This window comes from Fundulus heteroclitus, chromosome 16 (assembly GCF_011125445.2).
Source record: "Fundulus heteroclitus isolate FHET01 chromosome 16, MU-UCD_Fhet_4.1, whole genome shotgun sequence".
NCBI classification, from domain to species: Eukaryota; Metazoa; Chordata; class Actinopteri; order Cyprinodontiformes; family Fundulidae; genus Fundulus; species Fundulus heteroclitus.
Window position 1 is genome coordinate 36,096,648 of NC_046376.1, and position 14,274 is coordinate 36,110,921.

Sequence of the window (14,274 nt, forward strand, 5' to 3'; positions counted from 1 at the left end):
AATAATAGTTATTCTAACTCCTCGATATTTACAATATTATTAAAATTATTTGGAGAGAGGAAAAATAAATCTCACAACAAAACTTTGTCAGCTAACCTATTAATCTGTCCTGTACAATGGAACGTTCTCATGTAAAGGTAAGCAAAATAGAAATAAAGGAAGCTTTTTGTTGTTGTAGCAAAGAATTAGCAGAGCATAGTTTTAGTTACCACCCAGTAGAGAGTTACTACCTTGTGAATAAAATATTGAAAGCTATATCATCCCTTTTAACCTTAGAAAGTTGAATCATTAAGTAACTCCAAACCATTTAACAAGTGGGTCCAAATCAAACGCTACAGATCACTGAGGGCTTCAAAGACACGGCTTCTAAAATCAGTGAGAGAAAGACAGTTCCAGAGCACAGTCTGTTGGTATTTGATGTGAATTTGATGAGGTTTTAGATAGACTTTCTCTGGTCCAGTGAACTTTATGAATATATTTTATATTGAAGACTGTAGTAGGCGCAAATCAAGGAGGTGTGTACTTTTTTAAACACCTCAGACTTTCATTCTGATACCTCCTAATCCATTCTTCTATAAGGATCTGGCACTATTGGATGAAATGTTTTGCAAAAGTTTTTCTTTTTCTTCTTCTTCTTTCTTTGTGCTCTGTTTTCTGTAAGCCCTAGTCTTGGTCATGGCTATTAACACTTAGCCTTGTTCTGCTGGTTTCTTCCTGTTAAAGGGGAGTTTTCCTCTCCACTGTCGCTACATGCATGCTCGGTATGACGGACTGCTGCAAATTCAATGACACAATGAAAGCGACTGTCTGCTGTTGCTACGCACTCTGTCAGTAGGATTGAATGTTGCAAGTCAATGACTAGATGTAGATGACTACATACTAGATTTGCTGGGTTTCATTTGATTCAAAACATTTTAACTGACCTTTCTGTATGATTTGGTTGAATTGACTTTCTAAAGTGGCTTGAGACAACATGTTTTGTGAATTGGCGCTACATAAATAAATTGAAAGCATAAATGTATTTATAGATTGTCAAAAGACTATTGTTCATACTTAGAAAAGGACTCCCAATTATATATATCAAACAGATTTTTAAATGGAAGCGCCCAGAAGCACTGCTACAAATCTTTAACAAGGTAAAGAAAAAAAATGTCCAGGTAGACCATATTCAGAGGAAAGCTGTTTAAATAGTAGCTAAACCCCAAATCAACCAATCCGTGGCAAAGCCATCAGTATCACCCTGGTCACTTTCCATGTTATCCTTACCTCACGACTGCCTAAAACCACCTTCATTTAGCCCCACATTTGGTCCTGCCAAATGGGCTACTTTGGTGGAATTTTTCAAAATGTATCTAAAAGCGGGGTTAGGCTTTTAAGTTTGGGTGAGTCACACTTTAAAAGTCAGGAATGTATTATTGGTAAACAGATCTTTAAGCTTTTTAACTCCCTGCCTTGACCATAAAAGAAAAGCATTCTCAGCTGTATTATAAGTTTTTGAAAGTTGGAACATAAGGCCCCCTCCTCTGTTTAAGGTTGAGGGGGCCTTAGGTTCCAACTCTCAAAAACGTATAATACAGCTATAGGCTTAATTCCAGCCAATAATCACCTCAATCCTCACCCTCATACGGGTGATCAAAACATCGTTCCGGCAAGCCAGGCCAATAACGACCCTAACGACTCCCCGTTACAGAGGAGTGGACCAGTTTCAGTCCAATCTGCTGTCTTAATGGCTTTAAGGACTGCCCATTTCTAAGGGGGTGGACCTGTTTCTGTTGAAGTTTGATGTGTCTCGGTGACGTAATTGCCGTGCATACCAGAGACTATACAACTTTGCGCACGTGTTGCTTTATCGCACACAGCAGACGCAGGCGGCTTGTTGTTTTTGCTTATCTATTTTGCGCCGTGGATTTTTGGAAGAACATTTGCAGTCGTGATGGCACAAAAGGCGAAATTGACCATTCCGGAGAAATTATGAGGGAGAATGACGCTGAAGACGAAGACGAGCAGCAGCTGATTCTAGGCCCGGTTAAATGAGTAAGTCATACAGTTACTTTTTATTTCCAGCATCTTTACCTGACATTTTATGAAGAGGTAATATCATTTATACTTTTCCAATACAACTGATGTTTCACATTTTTCAAGGTGAGAAGTCTATTCTGCATACTATTGTGATTACAAAATAAATATGTCATTACAGTATTAGTATTGTATTCCTACGCTTATAATAAATCTGTGTCAGATGCAACATTAGTTTTAGCCTGGCATTTAGATAAACACAGTCAAATCAAATCTTCAAAATATGTCTTTTTTTCCCCAGTGATAACAGTGCAGCAGAAGATGAGAAGTTTCAGACACCTGCCTGTTGGCTACAGACTGCCACAAGGCCTGTGAAGTGTGTGGCTGCCTCTGCCCCAAGAAAAAAAGAGCAGTTCAACCAGGCCAATCCCTAAGTGGGCAAGTCACATTACCCCACCGCCCATTGATGACAGCGAGGACATGTGGCACTCTCCTGGTGCACCAGACACTGAGCCACAGACACCTACATTTTCACCAAGGCATCTGCCTGGTCCCAGAATTAATATCACAAAAACATTGTCTCCTTTGAGCCTTTTCAAACTTTTTTGTGTTACACTATTATTTCAGACATAAAGACCAATGCACAACAGCTTATTTTAAGCAGGGAGGAAGTTCTTTGTTTTCTTAGCCGTTGTTGTGTTTAGTGGATTTGTGCAAGTTCCATCCAGAGCTGACCTCTGGAGAACAAAGTGATTTTACTGTGAAGGTTTATGCACATTTTTTGAAAAGTTTATCTAAAGGTTTAGTTTTGTGATTTTATTTTTATACAGTGATGTATATATATATATATATATATATATATATATATATATATATATATATATATATATATATATATATATATATATTAGGGCGGGGCAAGTTAACGCGTTAATTTCGCGTTAATTCATTAGACTATTAACGGCAATATTTATTTTATCGCGCATTAACGCATGTTGCTCACATGCTTTCAGTCAGTGTCGGTCAGCACGCACGCTGACTGCTGCGCGCTGTCTCACGGCAGCACTCTGGTGCTCCCCCTCCCCTCTCGTACCTGGCTCAGCGGCGCCAGCCAATCAGCACGCAGGCTCAGCCTGGCCCGCCCACTCAGCTCTCACACAAATTCAACTCACAAACAGCTGAGAGAGACCGCAGCAGCGAAAAAACATGAACAAGGGAAGTAGCACCGTTTGGCTTTATTTTAATACCGTAAATGAAATCAAGCTGTATGTTTTGTAAAAAGCCGGTTAATTTAAGTGGAAACACAACAAATTTATCTAAGCACGTGAAAAAACATGAAAACGTTTAGCCACAGAAACGGAGAGAGGAGACAAAACTTCTGTCATTGCCCCGACAGACCCACAGACGTCTCTGACTGAGGCGTTTCAGTCCTCCAGGGAACATCCAGGTAGATCAGTGGTCATCTTCAGCAGCAGTTCATGTTAACTTTTAAAGTAGATATTATCTATCATATGTTACTGGAGCCCACACAGAAAATGTAATTAAGACCTTGAAAGAACCCAGTACATATATTAAAAAGTGTTATTTAAGATAAGATAACATTAGCTAATCCTTTTTTTTATCCCACGATGGGGAAATTTATAGGATTAAAGCGACAGGCAGGTGCACACAACACAGACAAAATTACATAAGGATTGAAATATATAAGAGGTGGATTAGCGAAAAAACACTGAACATAACATTATTATTATTATTATTATTATAATTATTATTATTATTATTATTATTTAATTGTAATAATAAAATAAAAACCACAAAACCCAAAAGGTCAACAGTTTCATGATACATCAAGCTTAGGGACTGGCTAATATACAGCAGGTCAAAAAAGGCCATATTATGGCTGCAGTGCTTGCTGTTCTCTTATGAAGAAAAGATCAACTAGTGCACTAAATTCAATAGATGGGTTGAAAATATCCAGTATAAAATAAGTGCTACAAATGTTACAACACTTTTGTTCATATGGCAGCAGAACATTAAAATAAAAGTGCTCTTTACACTACTTTTGAATTCATTCTTGGAGTTTGCGCATACAATGCGATTAATCATGATCGGGCAAATGATGCGATTAATCGCGATTAAAAATTTTTATCGTTGCCCAGCCCTAATATATATATATATATATATATATATATATATATATATATATATATATATATATATATATATATATATATATATATATTAGGGCTGGGCAACGATTAAAATATTTAATCGCGATTAATCGCCCTGATTAATCGCGATTAATCGCATTGTATTTACAAACTCCAAGAATGAATTCAAAAGTAGTGTAAAGAACACTTTTATTTTAATGTTCTGCTGCCATATGAACAAAAGTGTTGTAACATTTGTAGCACTTATCAGTAACACATATTTAGTGTAAAGCTCAACTTAAACATGTAAAACAAAAAATAGCAATAATAATAAATTAAAGCTTATTGCCACTGACAGGGAATTCTCTTTATGGGGAAAAAATCTACCAAAAACAGGCAATTTCTGAGGTAACCGCAAGGAGCAGCATTATCATTTTATGTTCAATACCAAAATTTAACTTGGCAGTGGTTACAACTAACTTGTTTCTGTCATATTCCATGCTGGAAGAACTTTAAACTGAAATGCTTGCTAACTCGATATGCTTGCGTTGCTTGCGTTTATTTGACGTTAACACGCGGTTTTTTGTTGTTGCTTTCTCGCGTTCATATAGTGAATGGCAGGGAAAAACAGGCAAAAACACATGGATACTTTGAAACGAGAAGCGACTTCACCGACGGCGTCTAAGCAGACCCCCCCCCGCTCCGCTCCGCACAAAACTTGTTCCGGCCGCCAACTCACCGCCTCGCCTCGCCCCGCCTAAGCTCGCTCGCGGTACCTGCGGGAAACACCGCCTTCCGCATGTCGGCTTTGTTTTTTTCCGGCCAGTATCTTTCTTCCTCTGAATCCGAGGCTTGGCTGACAGCGAGGTTATTGGCGCATTATCGCCACTTACTGTTCTGATTCAAACCCCTACACCGCAGCAACAGACCTTTACAAAATAAAAGCATGTGAGCAACATGCGTTAATGCGCGTTAAAGAAAATATCGCCGTTAATAGTCTAATGAGTTAACGCAAAATTAACGCGTTAACTTGCCCAGCCCTAATATATATATATATATATATATATATATATATATATTGCACTTTATTTGCTGCACATTTATATACACATTTTATTGATAGCTACCTATTGGAAAGTTTTTCAATAAAATTTTTGTTTGAGACATACAATTATTTCTCTTCATTTTGATGAATCATGTGGTAAAACTTATGAACAAATACTTTGTCATATGCAGAGGAGTCCTACAATTGAAATCAGCACTTTTGTTTGACCAGATTCCCTTTTATGAAGTGAAAAACACATTTGGCACAGCTTTGGCCCATTTTGGCACAACTGTGCTAAAAATCACATGTCCGCATGGCACACTGTCCACTAAAACCTTTGAGCAACAAATATCCTTTAACCGATTCAGTCCAGATTTGTTGCAGTTATAGTCAAGATGTGGATCTATAAACTCTGAGGCTTCTCCTATAATTTCAATGGGGTTTTCATTTAGTTTTGCAGTGTTTATTTTGGAAATGATTTAGGTGGGGCTCAAATATTTTGATTTTCTTTCTTTAATCACCTTTGCATTGGCAATAGTGGTTCCACTTGAAAATGTTCTTTAACATCATAACTTGGGAGCTCTACTTGATTTATTTCAGATATGTAATTGCAGGCAGAAAATGCTTGTAAAACCCTCTGGGCTTAGGGGGTTAAAACATTATTATTATTATTATTGGATTACAACATAAATATTTGGGCTATCTCCAAGACTTGTTGATAAATTACATCTTATGACACTGAAAATGCTTTACATTTTAATTAAAATGTAAAGTACTGTGTGCAGTGATCTTAGAACTATTTGAATCCCATATTTACATGTATTTCTAAATATTGGCAAAACAATACGTGGTATTGAACAAACTAAGGAATGTAAAAAATGTTTCATGTGTAGGGAAGAGCAATCAACTTCTGCACAGATATCACTCGCAGGGACCCCTCTGAATAGAACCAATAATGTCGCCACAGGCCTGGTTGAATTTGCTCTCACATTGTGAGAGAAAGGAAAACCTTTGTTGTATGGGAAAGAAATAACCCCCACCCCCACTACCCAATGAGAGAGTATCTTTCTAGATAGAGCCTTGCCCCTAGCGGAATTGGGAAAACACAAACAGCTGATCACACAACTGCAAACCCTGAGTCAATGTAAATTTGCAGTGAACATAACGGGCACAGACGATGCAGCCTCCTTTGCTCTTCAGAAGTAAAAGTAGTGTGGTAAAACTAGAAAGCTCTGTAGTAATAGATTTGTAGTCTGATGGGATCATTTTAGGGAGATATGTGGGATTTGGGTGCAATATGACCTTCAAACCATCAGCTAAAAACTGAACACAAGACGGGTGAGACGAAACTGCATGCAAATCCCCATTATAGTTGCCAAAGCAAGAAGCAAAGCTGTCTTATATGACAGAGGGGCTCAATTGGAGCACCACAATGATCTTCCATCACAACAGTCAGATCCCAGGAAGGAACACTGCTGTCAGCCTATGGACCCCTTTTGAAAAACGCACAGCCAAGGGATGACCACCTGATGTTCCTCCTCCCTAGGAGGTGTCATTATTACTTATTGTTCCTTTCAGTTCAAGAACAGAAAGGGACTGAGCTATTGGATGTCTCATGGCATTGGGTCCAGACACCAACACCTCAGTTTTATCATTTTTGAGTAAAAGAAAATTATCAGACATCCAAGATTGGATGTCTGAAACACAAAGTGAAAATGTATTAAGAGTAGAGAGGTCTAGTGGGTCAAATAGATCTGAGAATTCAACTCAATTCAAAAGTACTTTATTAATCCTAAACTGAAATGTAATGCTGGTGAAACTCATATGGGTTTCTTAAACGAGTTGTTGTAGATCATGATGGCTGCAGGTAGGAAAGATCTACTGTATCGGTCTGTTTTACAGCGGATCTGTAGTAGCCTCTGACTGAAGACACTCTGTTGTTGTACAACATTCTGATGAAAAGGTTGCGTATGATTGTCCATCATGTTCAAGAACTCTTCCTTGAAAAGTCATCTCTAGAGGTTCTACAAGGGTCCCCAGCACAGAGCCAGCCTTCTTTATAAGCTTGCCGAGCTTCTTTAAGTCAATTGCTCTGATGCTGCTACTCCAACAGATGAGAGCAGAGGAGATCACACTCTCCACAACAGACTTATAGAAAACATGCAGCATCTTGCTGCATACCCTGAAGGACTTAAGCTTCCCCAAGAAGTACAGTCTGCTCTGGCCCTGTCTTGTAGACAGCTTCACAGTTGTGTCTCCAGTTCAGGTTGTTATCCAGGTGAACACCAACGTATTTATAATACCCCAAAACTTCCACTGGTACTATTCCTGTTTCTCCTGAAATCTACAATAATCTCCTTTGTTTTATCCACAGTCAGAATGAGATGATTGTTTCCACATCATGCCACAAAGCTGTCTACCAGCTTTGTCGCATGGTAGATGCATCTAACGACTGCAGTCATCTAAATATTTCTGCAGATGACATCAGTATGTGTTGATTTCAAATTCTGAGGTGTAAAGAGTGAAACTGAATGGTGAGAAGACATTCCCCTGTGGTGCTCCTGTGCTGCTGACTACCTTAAACTCTCAACTCTCCAATCTCACAAACTGTGGTCTGTTAGTCAGGTAATCTCTGTGATCCAGGCGATTGTTGCGACCTCCACATGAGTGTTCTGGAGTTTCTGACAAAGCAAATCAGGTTGAATTACATTAAATGCACTGGAGAAATCAAAGAACGTGATCCTTAAAGTGCTGTCTGCCTTGTTTAAATCACAGTGGGTTTGTTGAAGCATGTGAATGTTGGTATCTTCAACTCCAACTCCACGGCGACAAGTAAACTGCAGGGGCTCCTTATAGCTGCTTTTCTTCTTACTCAGGTGGGCCAACAGGAGTCTCTCTAGGACCTTCATGATGTGGGATTTCAGGGCAACAGGTATAAGTCATTGAGGACTGATGGGTGAGTTTTCTTTGGTACGGGAAGAATATAGGAGTTATTCCACAACATTGGAACCTTCTCCTTGGTCAGAATAAGGTTGAAGAAATTCTGTAGAATCCCAGAGAACGGTTCTGCACAGGCCATAAAGGGGTCATGACAACAAATTTCATTTTTCTGAGGTATTGGGAGTATAATATGGTCTGTTGTGCACTGATGAGGCTGTGTTAATGTCATAACTGAATACCCAACGAGGGGGCCAGGGGCAATCAGCTTTATTGGTTTGCTCAAAAATGGTTAGATCAGAAAAGGGGCTGTCTTTCTACGTGGGTCGCCTTTCTTCGTATTCATATTCTCTAATCAGTGCTCACCAATTAAGCGAACAGCCTTACCCATCCCCTCATCCCCCCCCCCCCCCCCCCCCCCAGGTGATGCACTGGCTGACCTGAGAGGAGGAAAGGGGAGCAGTGAGCAGCAAGCAGAGGGAAGCCTCAGATCAGCCTCCCTGCATCATCTCGAACAGGAGGCAGACGCTGCTGAAGCCGCAGAGCGCAAATAATCTTATATTCAACTTCAAAATGACTTCACAGTTGTTACTAAATAGGGGAGCTGAAATGTCTGAGGGTGCTCAAAAATGCTCTAAGTTTTTACTTACCCCCGAAAGGGTGGTGGTGGGTGGTTTTCTGAATATGGTTATAGCCAATCAGAGAGAATTCAACTTTGTAGAGCTGCACGTGGTGTCACAGACACAAAGGCCACTAGCTGACACAATTAACTTCAAACAAGATCCGCACAAAAATCCAAAGCAGCAGAATAGAGAGAGAGAAGAGAAGAAAGGAAACAAGAGGCGATCGGGATTCTAACAATAATGTTCAGAATAAACCTGCCGTTGATGACGTGGCCTGTTCAGAATTATAATGATAGAAGACACACAATAATAGTCAACCGTTGGCTGTCACATTAATCAAATAAAAAAAAAACACAGTAAACAACTTATCACCTGAATTCAGTCACAGCATGTAAAATATTCAAAGACAGTTCAACAACTCCTTCTGGAATAGAAACATCGACATTAAAGCTTTATCTAAATAAATCCTGCCTTGGCAAAAATTGGCTTCTATAGAAGCCAATTAAGAAATAAAAGAGGTCCTTTCCGGGTCGAGTGGAGGGAAAGATGCGTCGATCCTGACTTGTGCGGGTAAGAGGTCTCAGCGGTCTTTGTGAACTGCTTGGCCAAACGGAAAAACCTATATGTTAACTGAAAAGGGGGAAGTAACTCCTTGTTCTTCCTATGGCTGCGTGCTACAATCTCATTAAATTCCTAGGACCTCCTCTGTCATTCCAACGACCTAGGGGGTGAAGGTGATATTTGGCTTTGTCCAGCAAGGCAGCGAACACTGTTTTCTACAAGTGTTCCATAGTGAGGGATAATACTAGTAATAGTAATAACAATAATAATAATACATCAAACATACCGCTTTTTTGGATAATTAAATACGCTTTACAAAACAATTTTAAAAAACACAGAAATATATGAAAAATCCTACTACGGAAAAGCAAGTTTAAATAAGTGGGTCTTGAGATGTGATTTGAAGTTCTGTAATAAATCAGAGTTTCTGATGGTTTAGAGCAGTAAATTCCAAAGGGTGGGGGAAGCAGCAGTGAAGGCTCGGTCCCCTATGGTTCCGTGTTTGGTGCGGCTGATTGGTCTGATGATGTTGGTGTCTGCAGAGTAGGCGGGCAGCAGAATTCTGTATGTACTGTAATTTTTGGAAATGACTGAAAGGAAGACCATAGAGGAGGCTATTGCAGTGGTGGAGTCTGGAGGCGATGAAGGCATGAATGAGGATTTCAGCTGCTGACTGGGAGAGGCATGAACGGAGGCGAGCAATGTTGCGGAGGTGGAACAAAGACGTTTTGGTGATATGGCTGATATGTGTTTGAAATAACAGGGAAGAGTCCAGGATGATGTCGAGATTACAAACCGAGAAGGATGGGGAAACATTGTGACCATCAATAGTGAGGTTGAAGGAGGGAGGAGGGATTTTGGATCGGTGATGAGTAGTTCTGTTTTCTTGCTGTTGAGTATTAGAAAATTGTTGTCCATCCAGGTTTTAATGTCTGAGATGCAGGGAGTGGTATTGGAGAGAATGACTGGGGTGATTGATTTTGTGGATATGTAAAGTTGAGAGTCATCAGCATCAGGGTGAAAATGGAGTCCATGAGGGCGAATTCTTTGTCCAAGGGGTAACATGTAAATAATGTAAATTAAAGAGGAGGGGCCCCAACACCGAACCTTGGGGAAAACCATGAGTGACAAGAGAGGTATAGGACATAATGTTGTTAATGGAAACAAAATGGTAACGGTCGGAGAGGTAAGAGGTGGACCAAAGCAGTGCTGTACCGGAGACGCCGATGGACTGAAGACTGTGGAGATGGATGGTGTGTTTTATTTTATCGAAAGCGGCAGAGAGGTCAAGGAGAAGAAGGATGGATATGGAACCAAGAGTCAGCGGCGAGGAGGAGGTCATTGGTGATAGTGTAGTTTCTGTGCTGTGGTGGGTGTGGAATCCAGATTGAAAAGTTTCAAACAGCTGATCGGTGTGAAGATGGTGGTTGAGTTGGGAGATGACTGAGCATTCCAGGATTTTTGAGAGTAATGGAAGATTTGAGATGGGTATGAAGTTGTCAAGGTGATCAGGATTGAGGCCAGGTTTTTTCAAGGGGTGTGTAATAGTGGTAAATTTCAGTGGGGATGGGACAGAACCTGTGATAAATGAAGTGCTTATGATATGAGTTATCAGAGGGACTAGGGTGAAAATACAGGTTTTAACAATGGGAGATGGAATGGGGTCAAGATGACAAGATGAGAATTCCATATTTAAGAGACGTTTGGTGGTGTCTGGGACAGGGGAGTGAAGGAAGTGAAGCTGAGGGATGTAACAGGGGAAAGTGTACGTACCAGTGGGGAAGCGGAAGAGGTGGATGTCAGCAAGCTGTGAATAGTTTGGATTTTATGAAAAGATGTTAGGAAGTTATTGCACTTTTCTATTTTGAATGTGGAGGTAATGTTATCTTGTGGTTTGGTGAATTTTGTAAATGTAGAAAATAGAGTGCAGGGGATTGAGGAATTGGAATGTATAATGTCCAAGTAGAGTTTGAAGCGGGCAAATTTTAGTGCTGAGTTGGAAGTGTTGACGGAATGTTTATAAACTTGGTTATAGACAGTGAGACCAGATTTTTTATATACTATACTGTCGCTAAAATTTTCTGCAATTCTTTTTGAGTTTGTGGAATTCAGCGGTGTACCATGGTGAGGTGTTCCGGGCACGTCCCACCGGGAGGAGGCCCAGGGTAAGACCCAGGACACGCTGGAGGGACTATGTCTCTCTGCTGGCCTGGGAACGCCTTGGGATTCCCCCGGAGGAGCTGGCCCAAGTGGCCAGGGAGAGGGACGTCTGGGCCTCCCTACTTAAGCTGCTACCCCCGCGACTCGACCCCGGATAAGCAGAAGAAAACGTATGGACGGACAAACAAGTAAAATATATGCAAGATTTACTCCTCCTGAATGACCATGTTGCAACAGTAGATAGGTGATTGGATTCTCTCATGGACTCCTCCACAATCTGTCAAACTGAGCATGCATATACATTGGAGACCCCTGGATATGACAGTGTCCTGTTGAGAGTGAGACAGGTGGGTGAATGCCCATAGGTTGTGCAGGGGACAGAAAAGGTAGTAGTATAAGACAGTCAAGGTTCCTTGAAGCCTGATAGAAGAAGATCTTCTTTAGCCTTCTGGTTCTTGCCCGGGGGCTTTTCAGCCTCCTCCCTGATGGCAGCAGACTAACGAAGTTTTAAGATGTGTTGATAGGGTCACTTGTAATCTGTAGGGCTTTGGGATATTGTAGTGGAAAGAAATGAGGGAAGAGGGGCACCAAGCATCTTCTCTGCTGCTCTCTCTGCTGCTCTCACTATGCGTTGCAGGACACGGTGCTAATACCATACTACACAGGGATGCAACAATGGTCCCTCCTTAGGAGGTGTTCATGACGTGGGCTGGGGGTCTCACTTTAGTTTCCAAAGGAATTACGGATGCTGATGGGCTTTCTCGGTCAGTGATGCAGTGTTAATGCTCCATTGCAGGTCTTCAGAGATGTGCTTACCCATAAGTTTGGTGCTTGCCACACTCTCCACAGCAGTAACATTGATGGTAAGATGGCCATGCTGGGGGTGCACTCTCAGAGGGGCATGCTGGGGGAAATTGTGGTAAAGTACAACACAATCTCCCCCTCCATGCACAATCACTCTGGGTTTCAGAGTAATTTTACGGAAGGTGTTGTTGCCAAACGTGACCTACCTCAGGTCTCCTGGGGGGTAGTTCAGGTTTGGCAGATAAGTGGAGTTATCACAGGCCTGTGGTGAAAACCCCTTAATCCATTATGGTCTGAATCCCTTGCCACAGGTTCCTGGACTCCCTGCTATTATCGAGGTGGCTGAACATTCTACTGGATATTCTCCTGGAGTACTGCGTGGCATCTGTTATAGCTCGTGACAAGTTAGCCCTTGCTATTTTTAGACTCTCCTTTTCCACAACACTAGAGGTAGCGTTCTGGGCTCTCTAAAGCTTGTGGACCTCCCAGATCAGCCATGGTTTCTAATTGGTCTGAATGATTATGATTCTGGAAACTGTGATAGCATCACTGCACTTCCTCATGTTGGCAGGGACAGTTTCTAATTAAATATTGATAATGACCTTATCAGTATTACCACTTAATCACAAAAGAGATTCATTTGCCTGGGATTAGACAATAAAACTGTACTAAAGATGGTTTCTATCCTTCCTACTTGCCCAGTATTTCAACGAATGTGAAATTTTAAAGTCATTTATACCATCTTAATCCTCTTGGTGCAGCCAGGGTTGTGTGAGACAAAGTTAATCAGTGTTGGAGGGGTAAGGGCTAAGTTTGATCTCCTTGTTTACTCAACTCCAGCACAGAAAACTATTCAAACAGTAAGCACCAAAAAAACACACGTGAGTGTATTTTCATGATTTGCTCCTTTTTATTTAATTTTTAATCTGTTGATTTTGGCTGTGGGCAACACACCCAATGGGGTAATGGTTGGGTGTACAGATGTATAGAGTAGAGAGTTGTGTTAAATGGTAAATTGACTGAATTCATATAATGCTTTTCTTGTCATGCTGACCTCTCAAAGCACTTTACACTATAGCAACATTCACCCAATCACACTTTTTAATGCACACACATTTATACATCAATACACAGAAAGTAGACAACTTGAGGTTAATTGTCTTTCCCGTGGGGAACATCGACATATGACAAGGGAATCTAGAATCTGACCTACAGCCTTCGGATTGCAAGATGACTGTCATTGAGCCACAGTCGCTCACACTATGATTTTGCGTCCTGGTCTGGACCCTGGATTTTTCAGCATTATGGAGATCTAGATTGATAGAAAGAGGTGCTGCTCTGTTTAATGTGGGACCAATGCCAGCTCTCCTGGTCAGACCAGGATTTTACCCCAAAAGTTTCTCCAGTTATTAATGTAGTCTACATCATTTTCAAGGCACCACCTGCACATCCAGCAGCAAATGACTGCATGCGATTTACGATTTACCAATCATATGCAATCATATGCAAATCACACTATTTTAAAACCCTGACCACCTTTACAGGTACATCTCAAACAATTAGAATATTGCATAAAAAATGGAATATACAGAGATTCATAACACTTAGAATAAAATATTTCAAACTTTTATTTCCTGTAATTTTGATCATTATAGCTTACAGGTAAAGAAACCCCAAAATTCAGTGTCTCAGAATATTTGAATATCACATTAGACCAATTAGAAAAAGATGTTTTAAACACAAATGCCAGGCTTCTGAAAAGTATGTCCATTTCTATGCACTCAATACTTGATTGGGCTCCTCTTGCATGAATTACTGCATCAGTTCTCCATGGCATAGAGGTGATCAGCCTGTGTCGTTGCATAAGTGTAATGGAAGCCCAGATTTCTCTGATAGGTGCCTTGGTCCATCTGCCTTGTATGGTGTTGTATCTCATTCCCTCCTCCTTGCCCATAGAGTTTTTCTATGGAGTTCAGGT

At 40.7% G+C, this 14,274-nt stretch overlaps 1 protein-coding gene across 1 annotated transcript in view; it reads left to right on the forward strand.

The window, feature by feature from the left end:
* Positions 1-1,632: 1,632 nt before the first annotated feature.
* The window catches only part of LOC105939680 (proline-rich protein 12-like), a 38,585-nt gene continuing 25,943 nt past the window's right edge, over positions 1,633-14,274 (forward strand). The window contains exon 1 of the mRNA XM_021308190.2: positions 1,633-2,450. The gene's annotated coding sequence lies outside the window, so the exon portion shown is untranslated. The remainder of the gene's footprint in view (positions 2,451-14,274) is intronic.